Genomic DNA, 12,051 nt, shown 5'->3' with positions numbered 1-12,051 from the left:
CCTTGTCAAAAGACTGAAATACCCCTCAAGACAACCCAACCCTTTAATTGTTCTAAGTGTAAAACAGTCATTTCCTCGATTCCCGCTAATTCCTTAAGTCATCCTACCAATTTCCAATTATACCTGACGTGTCCAAAAAATTACCAAGTACTTATTCATTATTCAATAAATCCCAAAATATTCTCTAAATTCCCAAAATACCCCTAGGCTCCCCCGAGCTGGGTATTAAACCCTGCTGTGACTATTTCGTGAATACGCTCACTAGGATCGCCTCAAACCGTGTACTGCAAATATATCCACATAATAATGTGGTCTCAACCATTTATCACATATAATCGCATTTAAGCCCTAACGGACCAAAATTACATATATGCCCTTATAAACAATAAAGGGCCCGGATGCATATCTAATACTCATAAACACACATATAATATATTCACATCATCATATATATCATGCATGCCACATATTCACGCATTTAAATCACATAATCACATACATATCCAATTATTCCCTCCCGACATGCTAATCAAGGCTCTAAACCCTATTAGCACTTTTGGGTCGTTACAACTATCCCCACCTACTGAGAATTTCATACTCAAAATTTACTTGAATAAATCTGGATACTGATCCCGCATAGCTAACTCAAGCTCCCAGGTCGCTTCTTCAACCTTCCCATTCCTCCATAAGACTTTGACTAGAGAAATCGTCTTGTTCCATAGAACCTTCTCTTTTCTATCTAGGACCTGGACCGGTCGCTCCTCATACGATAAATCTATATGTAACTCTTGATGCTCATATCTTAACACATGAGTCGTATCTGAGTCGTACTTCCGAAGCATAGAGATGTGGAATACATCGTGAACCCCTGATAACGATGGTGGAAAAGTCAATCTATAGGCTACCTGCCCGATCCTCTCCAGGATCTCAAAAGGTCCTATGAATCTAGGGCTCAGCTTGCCCTTTTTCCCAAACTTCCTCACCCTTCGTAATGGTGAAACACACAGAAACACGTGGTCCCCTACCTGGAACTCCACGTCCCCACGCTTAGGATCAACATAGTTTTTTTGTCTGCTCTACAAAGCGAGCATTCGAGCTCGAATCTTCTCAATAGCTTCGTTAGTTTTTTGAACCATCTCCGGTCCCAAATACTTCCTCTCACCCATCTCATGCCAATGAATGGGTGATCTACATCTCCTCCCATATAACATCTCATATGGGGCTACTCCAATCGTTGATTGATAACTATTGTTGTACGAAAACTCAATCAACAAAAGGTATTTATTCCAAGACCCCTCGAAGTCCAACACACACGCTCTAAGCATGTCTTCCAATACCTGAATTGTCCTCTCAGACTGTTTGTCTGTCCGAGGATGAAAGGTTGTACTAAACTTCAACTGAGTCCCCATAGCCTTCTGCAAACCACCCTAAAACTTGGAAGTAAATATGGGATCCCGGTCTGATACTATAGATTTAGGAACCCCATGGAGACGTACAATCTCCCTCACATACAACTCTGCGTATTGTCCACAGTATAAGTTATCCTCACTAGTAAAAAGTGAGCTGACTTAGTGTACCTGTCTACTATCACCCACACCGAGTCATTCAACTCCACTGTCATGGGTAAACCTCCCACAAAATCCATGGTAATGTCTTCCCACTTCCACTTGGGAATACCTAAAGGCTGTAACAACCCCGCTGGTCGCCTACTGGCAGGTTAAGCACTTGGCCATGTATTCAACCATGTCCTTCTTCATCCCAGGCCACCAGTATAAAGTTCGTAGATCCTGATACATCTTTGTGGTGCTTGGATTGAGAGAGTATGGTGTAGTATGTGATTCATCAAGTATCTCTCATATAATACCCATATCCATCGGAACACAGATCCAATCCCTGTACAATAGTAAACCCATCTCTGAAATAGAACAATCCTTAGCCACAACAGATAGGACATTCTCTTTAACCTCCTGCAACTACGCATCATGCAACTGACCCTCTCTTATCCTCTCTAGGAGGGTAGACTGTAAAGTTATATTGGCCAAATGGCCCACAACCAGCTCTATCCTTGCTCTAGCCATCTCTTCTGCTAACTCCTTCGATATTTGTTTAGAACTAAATAACTTTCCCGGGCCCCTCCGGCTCAGCGCATTAGCCACTATATTGGCTTTCCCTGGGTGGTAAAGGATATCACAATCATAGTCCTTCACCAACTCTAGCCAACGTCTCTTTCTCATGTTCAAGTCCTTCTAGGTGAGGAAATACTTCAAGCTCTTACGATCGGTGTATATCTCACACTTCTCTCCATACAAGTAATGTCGCCAAACTTTCAGTGTGAATACCACCACTGCCAACTCCAGATCATGGGTGGGATTCTGTTGTACAACTCCTTCAACTTTTGCGACGCATAAGAAATAACCTTCTCATTCTACATCAACACGCATCCCAACCCCAATCTCGATGCATCACAGTATACTACAAACTTTCCTCCCTCCGAAGAAAGACTCAAAACAGAAGCGGTAATCAGTCATCGTTTCAGTTCTAGGAAGTTACCCTCACACTTGTCTGACCAAGTGAACTTCAAATTCTTCTGTGTTAATTCTGTCATCGGTGCGGCAATCTTCGAAAACCCTTCCACGAACCTTCTGTAATAAGCTGCTAGTCCAAGGAAGCTTCTAACCTCCAAGGCGTTCCTTGGCCTCGGCCAATCTCTAACCACCTCATCCTTGGCCAGATCTACCTTAATCCTATCTCCACTAACAATGTGTCCAAGGATTGTCACTTCCGGTAGCCTGAACTCGCACTTTGTAAACTTAGCATACAACCAATGCTCCCTCAATCTTTGTAATACCTGTCGGAGATGCTGCTCATGCTCTGCCTCTTAACATGAGTAAACTAAGATGTCATCAAGGAAGACAATCACAAACTGATCCAAGAAATCCTTGAACACCCTGTTCATCAAATCCGTAAACGTTGTTGGGGCATTGGTCAAACCAAACGACATGACCAAGAACTCATAATGCCCATACCCCGTAGGGAAGGCCGTCTTCAGAATATCCTCATCCTTGATCCTCAGCTGGTGATAACCAGATCGAAGGTCAATCTTCGAGAATATCGTCTTACCCTACAGCTGATCGAACAAGTCATCAATCCTTGGTAAGGGGTACTTGTTCTTGATGGTCAACTTGTTTAACTCCCCATTATCTACACACATTCTCAGAGTCCCATCCTTCTTCTTCACAAATAAAACTGGAACACCCTATGGTGAGAAGCTAGGTTTGATAAACCCCACATCTAGAAGCTTCTGCAACTGTATCTTCAACTCCTTTAGTTCTGCCGGAGCCATCCTATATGGTGCCCTCGAAACTAGATCTATACTCAACGCTAGCTCAATGATGAATTGAATCTCCCTGTGCAGTGACAATCTCGGTAAGTCATCAGGAAATACGTCCAAGAACTCGCATACCAACCTAGTCTTTCCCGGCCCCACTAGCATAACTCTAGTGGTATCCACCACACTAGCAAGAAGACCTACACAACTCCTTGTAACAGGTCTCTAATGTTGATATCATAGGAATGTAGGGTCCATGCATAGCACCCAAAAAGAGAAAGGGGTCCTCACCCTAAGGCTCAAAAGTCACCATCTTCTTCCTGCAATCTATAGTGGCCCCCTATCTGACTAGCCAATCCATTCCCAAAATCATATAAAAATCATCCATACCCAACTCAATCAAATCTACTGATACTTCCCTACTATCCACCATCACTGGCAGTGCTCTTAACCATCTCCTAGAAACTATCAGCTCCCCTGTAGGCAGTATAGTCCCAAACCTCATAGTATAGTACTCACTAGGTCTACACAATCTATCAATTACCTTACTAGAAATAAACGAATGTGTAGCACTAGACTCAATCAATACAGTATATGAAGAGCCAACGCTAGAAAGCTGACATGTCACTACCAAGGGACTAGCCTCAACCTCTGCCTGTGTTAAGGTGAACACTTGAGCTGGAGTAAAGCTATCCACCTTCCCTGGTTCCTCCTTCTTCTATGTCGGGCAATCTTTCTTGAGGTATCCAACCACCCCACACAAGTAACAAGCCTTTACCCAGCATTCACCTAGATGGTGCTTCCTACATCTGGTATACTCTGGATAACTCCTCCATGTCTCACTGCCTCCTTAGCGGCCACCTTGGCCCCTCCTATTAGGACCAATAGCAGTCGAGGTGTCAGGGGTCTTCCTCTTCTGATCACTAGGGCCTCCGCCCCTACCAAACCTTGTATATGGAGGTACTGTCCTGCGAACATCCCGTCTTGCAGCGTTCTCCCTCCAGATCTTATTCACTGCCTCCTCAGTAGTAAGAACCTTCACAACAGCCTGGGCATAAGTCGTCTCCTCAGATACTGATGTGATCCTCACATCTCGGGCAATCATAGCATTAAGCCCTTGAACGAACCTGTCCTGTCTAGCCGCATCTGTAGGCATTAAATCCGGTGCAAACTTTGCTAGCCTATTAAACTTCAGCGCATACTCAGTAACTGTCATACTATCCTGTACCAGCCCCATGAACTCATTCACCTTTGTCGCCCTGACGGTAACATTGTAATACTTCTGGTTGAACAAATATCTGAACCCATCCTAACTCAGAGTAGAAACATCTCGAGTTTGGGATGTCACCTCCCACTAAATGCGGGCATCCTCTCTAAGCATATAGGTGGCATAGGCCGCCCTATCATTACCTTCCATCCTCATAAAATCCAAGATAGAGGTGATCATACTCATCCATTGTTCAGCCTTCAGTGGATCTGGTCCCCCCTCAAAGGATGGAGGGTGCTGTCTCTTGAATCATTCATAAAGTGGCTCCTACCTGTTCCTAACCTCAGGTGGCTGTACATCTGGTGCCACAACAGGTGGCACATTAGGTGCGACACTCCCTGACGAAGCCTGTTGCCTCAGAAGGCCAATCTATTCTTCTTGACTCTGAAGTCTGGCTTGCATATCAGCAAGTATCTGTTGCCAATTCTCAGGGTCTAGCAGAGGGTTCTGGCCCTACTCATTTATCTCTAGCCTCGACCCCAGTGTTGGCTAGTCGTATTGGTCCCCTTGGATGCATAAATATTCAAGTCTATCTGCAATCAATGACTAGCAGTTAGGCAATGATGACAGGTTAACATTCTTTCCATAGTCCAACATCGAAACTCCACAAAAAATTGCAATCAAGATGCAAACAAGCATTTAAAAATTTATTCACATAGTGTAGCAATGCTAATAAGAATGCTTTATCATAATCACATAGCAGTCAAGGGCTAGACCCTATCAGTATATCTCATGCTCCCTATAAATCATGCAGATAAAGCATTTATATTTCATTTAAACATTTAAGCATATAATCACATATATGGTTACTAAACCCTGAGTCGAGCTTGTCTTTAGCGGCGAGTGTACATGCCAGCTAGTCTTCAGGAACCCTTAAACCTAGACCGCTCTAATACCAAGTTGTAATGCCCTGGATAACCAAGAATATTACATTGCGTGTTTAAAATAGTGCAAGACTTGCTAATCAATTCGTTTGAACATAAATTTGAATCTAAAGTCAAATAGCAGGTTAGGGTTAAAATATTTGAACCATAAATAGTTAATTTTCATTTAAACAAATGTTTGATACATGGGATCCAAAAAATAGTATTTACATGGTGGATAACAACTTTAAAAATTGATACCACATAAGCCAGTCTAACGGAAAAATCCAGTTTAGAGCTCTAATTCCTATAAAATTTCTCTCGGCCGTGGCGGTCAAGCAGCTGACAATGTACACTCTGCCCCTAGAGCTCTCCAACTCATGGTTAGTCCATTATACCCTTGCCTTTACCTGCACCACATAGCACCCATGAGCCAAGGCCAAGCAAGAAAAACATAAACAATAAGCATAGATAGCAACAACAACATATAATCAACTTTAATCCAATCAACTTAACTAATCAGCAGAATAGAGGTATAATGCTAGACAACAATAAACATATACTTTCAACATATATTTCGATCAGTAATACAATAAATTAGGAATCGACACCCTTAGGCTGAGCCCTCTGGTTATTTAGCTGATCCCGACTCGCTTAGGCCGAGCTGCGTTCAATACGTTTCTCATCAGCCCCGACACCCTTAGGTCGTACTTTCATATTGCATACAATAACCATAAAATTACACAATACATATATTCAATTACAGGTAACCTTTGTCCTAAACACAACCACACGGGTGCAGTTTTCTTACCTCGAATCCCGAGTGATGGATAAAGAACGGTTCCGAGCATAATCCTCAGTCCTGAGCCTTAACGGTAAACCTAGTCACAAATAACAATGGATAACCATCAATTTCTATCCCAATTAAATGTTTTGGAAACAAATACTAGCCTTCGGGACCTCGAATTCTACTAAACTGGGTAGTAGAATTCGTCTCGAGCGCTTAGGTTCGAATCCCTGAGCCTAAAAACCTTGGCTGCCCTTTATTTTCTATTTAGGGTCGTAACTTGCCCTTAAGGGTCGCGGCCCACCCCTAAGACAGAAGCCATGGCCTCCTTGCTAGAGGACACGGGCCGTGACTTACAACCCTTAGGTCGCGGTGCACCTGGAGAAACAAAGGCTTCCCAGCCTCTTCAAGCACGCAGGTGACAGTGCATGAAGAACAAGGTCGCGACCCGAGGCCCCAAACACAGAAATTCCACGTTTTCCAGTGTCTTTCCTCGAGTCTAAACCTTAAAATTCAACCCCAATCAACAACCAAACTCAGAACTAAGCGTAGAATCTTATACCTATAGCCTAAACATCACAACCAACCTGTAAACTAATTATTACACTTATCAAACACCCAACATCAGCTTGAAATCCACTATCATGCACACTCTAAACTCAAATAACAATTTAGCTGAATTCAGCCTAACAAACCTAAATCCCAGCAGATAGAACAGGATTCTTACCTCAATTATAGCTTGATCCTCAGAGTTCTTCTTTCGCGAATCCTAGCTTTGATTTTCCCCAGCTTAAACCAACCAAAATCCTTGAATTTTCCTTCTGTTTTCCTTAGCTTCAAGACACAAGAAGAGGGAGAGAGAGAGAGAGAGGGAGAGAGAGAGGGAGAGAGAGAGAGAGAGAGCACGTGGGTGAGAGGGAGAGAGAGTATTATGTAAGGTTCCTTAGTGACTTCTGGTGGTTTCCTAAAACCCAGCTGATCACATATCCTAGTCAAAAGACTAAAATACCCCTCAAGACAACCCAACCCTTTAATTGTTCTAAGAGTAAAACAGTCATTTCCCCGATTCCCACTAACTCCTCAAGTCATCCTACCAATTTCCAATTAATCCCGACGTGTCCAAATAATTACCAAATACCTATTCATTATTCAATAAATTCCAAAATATTCTCTAGTTCCCAAAATACCCCTAGGCTCCCTCAAGCTGGGTATTAAACTCCGTTGTGACTATTTCACTAATCTGCTCACTAGGATCACCTCGAGTCGTGTACTGAAAATATATCCACATAATAATGTGTTCTCAACCATTTATCACATATAATCGCAATTATGCCCTAACGGGCCAAAATTACAGATATGCCCTTATAAACAATAAAGGGCCCACATGCATATCTAATACTCATAACACATGCATATAATATATTCACATCATCATATATATCATGCATGCCACATAGTCATGCATTTAAATCATATACTCACATACATATCCAATCATGCCCTCCCAACACGCTAATCAAAGCTCTAAACCCTATTAGCATTTTCAGGTCGTTACATTAGGCCTATCTAGAGCGTGATATACTCTTGAACGACCCTATGGTCACTTGGAAAATAAAGCGCTAGATACACTTGGCCAACCCTAAGGATGGTTATACGGATAATAGAGCAATGGGCACCGCTGTGACTCTACAATCACTTATCTAGGGCAACGATCCACAATGTGATTCTATAGTCACTTATATGAATTAAATACATGCATGAGTAGAGTTATTACTATTGGGCATGCTAGATAATATTATGTAATTTGTTATTAACTACTTATGAGCATGTATAGGTTTTCTTGCTGAGCCTTGACTCATGGGTCAATGTGGTGCAGGTAAGGGAAAGAAGAAGCTGGACCAGCCATCAGTTCTTTGATCGGGGCGTGTACATATGCGACCTGCTCAACCACCACGGCTAAGGATTCTCAGAGGAACTAGGGTCGAACCCTAATTTTTCCTCTTAGGCCGACCTGTTTGTATTCATTTGAGTTGTAATTAACTTTAAGCACTTATTTTTGGATCCCATATACGAACTTAAATGTTTTAATGAAATTAAATATTCTTTTGACCAAAAATTTTAACCCTAACCCGTTAATTACTGTTAGTTACACGTTTATGTCGAAATAAACCGGTTAGCGAGTCAGCACTATTTGAAATACACAGTGTAACGCCCTGGTATCAGAGCTGCCAAGGTTTAAGGGTTCCTGAAAACTGGCTGGGCATGTACACTCGCCACCAAAGACAAGCTCGACTCATGGTTTGGTAACTGTTTATGTGGTTATGTGTTTATCTGGTTAAATGAGATATAAATGCTTTATCAATCTGCCTTATTAGGGAGTATGAGATATTATGATAGGTTCTGGCTCTTGACTGTTGTGTGCCCATTAAAGATGTGCTTATTTGCACTATCACCGCTTGTGAATGATAAGGAAATGCTTATCAACGTTGTTATATGCATATGTATGCTAGAAAATGCTTATTAGCATTGCTATTTGCTTCTGAATGCTAGAATATGCTTATTAGTATTGTTATTTGCTTCTGAATACTAGAAATTGTTTACTAGCATCATTATTCGCTTACAAATGTCAAGAAATGTTTATTAGCACTATGTTTGAGAATGAATATGAACCGACATGCTTATTAGCAGGACTGCTGAGTGTGAAAGCTATTGAAATGCTTATTAGCATTGTGATTGCATGTGAATTCTTACTTTATCAGTTTTGGACCATGGGGTGGCTAGATATATTGTTATCACTACATGATAGGTCAAGTTGTTAACTGCATATAAACTTGGAAGTATGCTTCCAAGATAGTCAGATTCAGTTACCACCCAAGAAGTACAGGCCCAGGAAAATAGTCAAGGCTAGGCCCCTCCGCCAGCTCCAGAGATGTGGTAGCAAGTGCTTGCTGATATGCAAGCTAGGTTGCAAAGGCTGAAAGAAGAGATTTGCCTATTGAGACAAAAAAATGTTCCAGTAGAGAGCATTCCACCAGTGGTGCCACCTGCATTGGTATCGGTAGTAGTATAGCCGCCAGAGGCTGAGAACAGATGGGAACCCCTTTATGAAAGATTCTAAAAGAACACCCTTCAGTTTTTTAGGGTAGTCCAGATCCGGTTAAGGCCGAACAATGGATGAGTATGATTACTACTATCCTGGACTTCATAAGGGTAGTTGGTAATGAGAGAGTGTCTTGTGCCACATATATGTTTCGAGAGGATGCCCGAATTTGGTGGGAAGTAATATCTCAGACCAGGAACGTGAATACCTTGGATTGGGAAGAGTTCAGAACATTGTTTAATGAAAAGTATTACAATGATGCAGTTAGGGCTGCAAAGGCAGAAGAGTTTAATAGGATGCTACAAGGGAATATGTCAATGATAGAGTATGCATTGAAGTTTGACAAACTGACCAATTTTGTTGCAGATTTGGTGCCCACAGATGGGATAAGGAAGGAAAGGTTCCTTCAGGGATTATAGTGTATGATAGCCTGAGATGTTCCAATTACCACTGTGCCTAGGGTGATGACATATGCATAGGTGGTGGAGAAAGTGTCGCATCCCAATTTCCCTAATAAGCCTTAGTGCCTTGATTAGGGGCCCATGAAGGCAATAATTGAATTAATATTGTGATTATATGCATGATTATGTGAATCATGTGAGTTATATTATAACACGACTATGTTTGCTTGTTTAGGTGTGTTAAGCATGCATGTGGGCCCGTTTCTTATTAGAAGGGCATTTTTGTAATTTTGACCCGTTAAGGGCGTATTTGTAAATATATGCATTTTATGATTGAGAATACGTTATTATGTGGATATATTTGGGTTATTTGGCACGAGACGATCCTAGTGAGCAAGTTAACAGTTTAGTCACAACGGGTTCCAATACCCGACTCGAGATGAGCCTAGGGGTATTTTGGTAATTTAGTATGTTACCGAGGTTTATCGTGTAATGGGAAGTATTTGATGATTATTTGTGGAATTATGAGGTATTAATTGAGATTGGTGGGAAATGGTGGCAAAAGACCATTTTGCCCTTAAGGACATTATAGGACTTAGGTTTGACCAGAGGGTAGTTGTAGAGTCCCAGAATTTTACTTAGCTAGTTAGATAGTAGTAGTTAGATAGTAGTAGCTAGTAGTAGTTATAATATGTTTATTACTGTGGATTTTGGTTCAAACCAGGACTTAGTTGAACACTCGTAGCAATACTTATGGATTTTATAAGTTTAACCTATAGTTTAAGAATATTAATTATAACATAAGGTTTGATTAATATTGCTGGTCATAAATATGATATTTATTATAACCTAAGGTTTAGATAGAGCCAATAGGATTATGACACTTGTCCTAAGCATGATTATTAAGGAATTAAGTATTTTAATGATAAAATAAAGAAATAGCAGCTTTAGTGCCTACCAGAAACTATTAGGGTCATATTTTGACTCAGTCAAAGCAGTTATCCAACCTTAATTATGTTGAAAAAGTGCAATTACATGTTTGAAATATTCACGTATGCCGATATATCACAGCTTGGGAGCCGATATATCGCTTGACGAAGGATATAGAAAACACATTGACGTTGCACGATCGTACGAACGGAGGCTTGGGACTAGGCCAAAGCCAATATATCGCCACATAGGGGCGATATATCGCCTGGAGTGATATGACTTTTGAAACTTAGTTTTTTTTTAAAACTTTAAAATAAACCTTAACTACTTAGACCTGCCCCTGAATAGTTTTGACCGAGTCTTCAGCCTTTGATTGACGAATATTCAGATATTTTCAATTATATTCATTATTTTTATTCAAATCAAAATGGGGTTAGTTTCACTCCTTACCTCTATAAATAGGACCTAGTACCCAGCCCTTCCTCTCACTTTTCAAGCTGTGATCAGAGACTCCAAGGTGCTAGTGATTCCATAGAGTGATAAACACTTGGGTTGGGAAAAAGCTTTGCCATTCTTAAGCTTTATAAAATACTTGGGAAGTGAGGATTAGTGTATTTCAGTATTGAAGTTAGAACAATCCATAAGGTCAACTAAAGGTATTCTTATTATCTAAGTCAAGTTCTTTAAAACTTCTTTAGATTTCCTTAGTTTCTTTTATTCAGATCCTAACTTTTGATATTGGTTTTTGATTAGGCTCTTGAAACTTAAAGATCTTTCTTGGTAAGTTTCATCTTGAAGGTTTAGTTTCCACATTTATTCTTTACTCTTTAGAAATACTCACCATTCTTATTGTTGGTTTTAGGAGTGTTCCAAGTCCCGCATTTGTTCTCAAATATCCCGGTTTTTGTAAGGAAAATAGGATAGTTTCTATATGCTTATGTGTTATGTTTATGTATAATATGTTATGATATGTTTATGCTATAATATGTTATGTTATTTTTTTTTATGTTATCTAGGGCTCATAGTTTCTTAGCTAGCAAGCCCTAGTGTTTATCATTTTTATGGTTTAGAGTTATGATTTACCCTACCTTGATTAGTAGACAGAGGACCTAGATGGGTTATCATATACTACCATGTGATCTAACCTACCTCAATTAGTAGACAGAGGACGTAGATGGTTTATCACATGCCATGCTAATGAGTTAATGGCGATTAATATTGTAGTCCTGTATGATGTACGTTTTTATAGTCATATGTTTTCTAGTATATGTTTATGATATAGTTTTATGCTTATGATTTATGTTGTATGTTGTTAGTAGATTTTCCTTGCTGGGCATTAGGCTCATTCCTTTATTTTTTAGTGTAATGCAGGAAA

This window comes from Humulus lupulus, chromosome 2, assembly GCF_963169125.1.
Source record: "Humulus lupulus chromosome 2, drHumLupu1.1, whole genome shotgun sequence".
Taxonomy (NCBI): domain Eukaryota; kingdom Viridiplantae; phylum Streptophyta; class Magnoliopsida; order Rosales; family Cannabaceae; genus Humulus; species Humulus lupulus.
Note: the sequence above shows the minus strand (reverse complement) of the source record.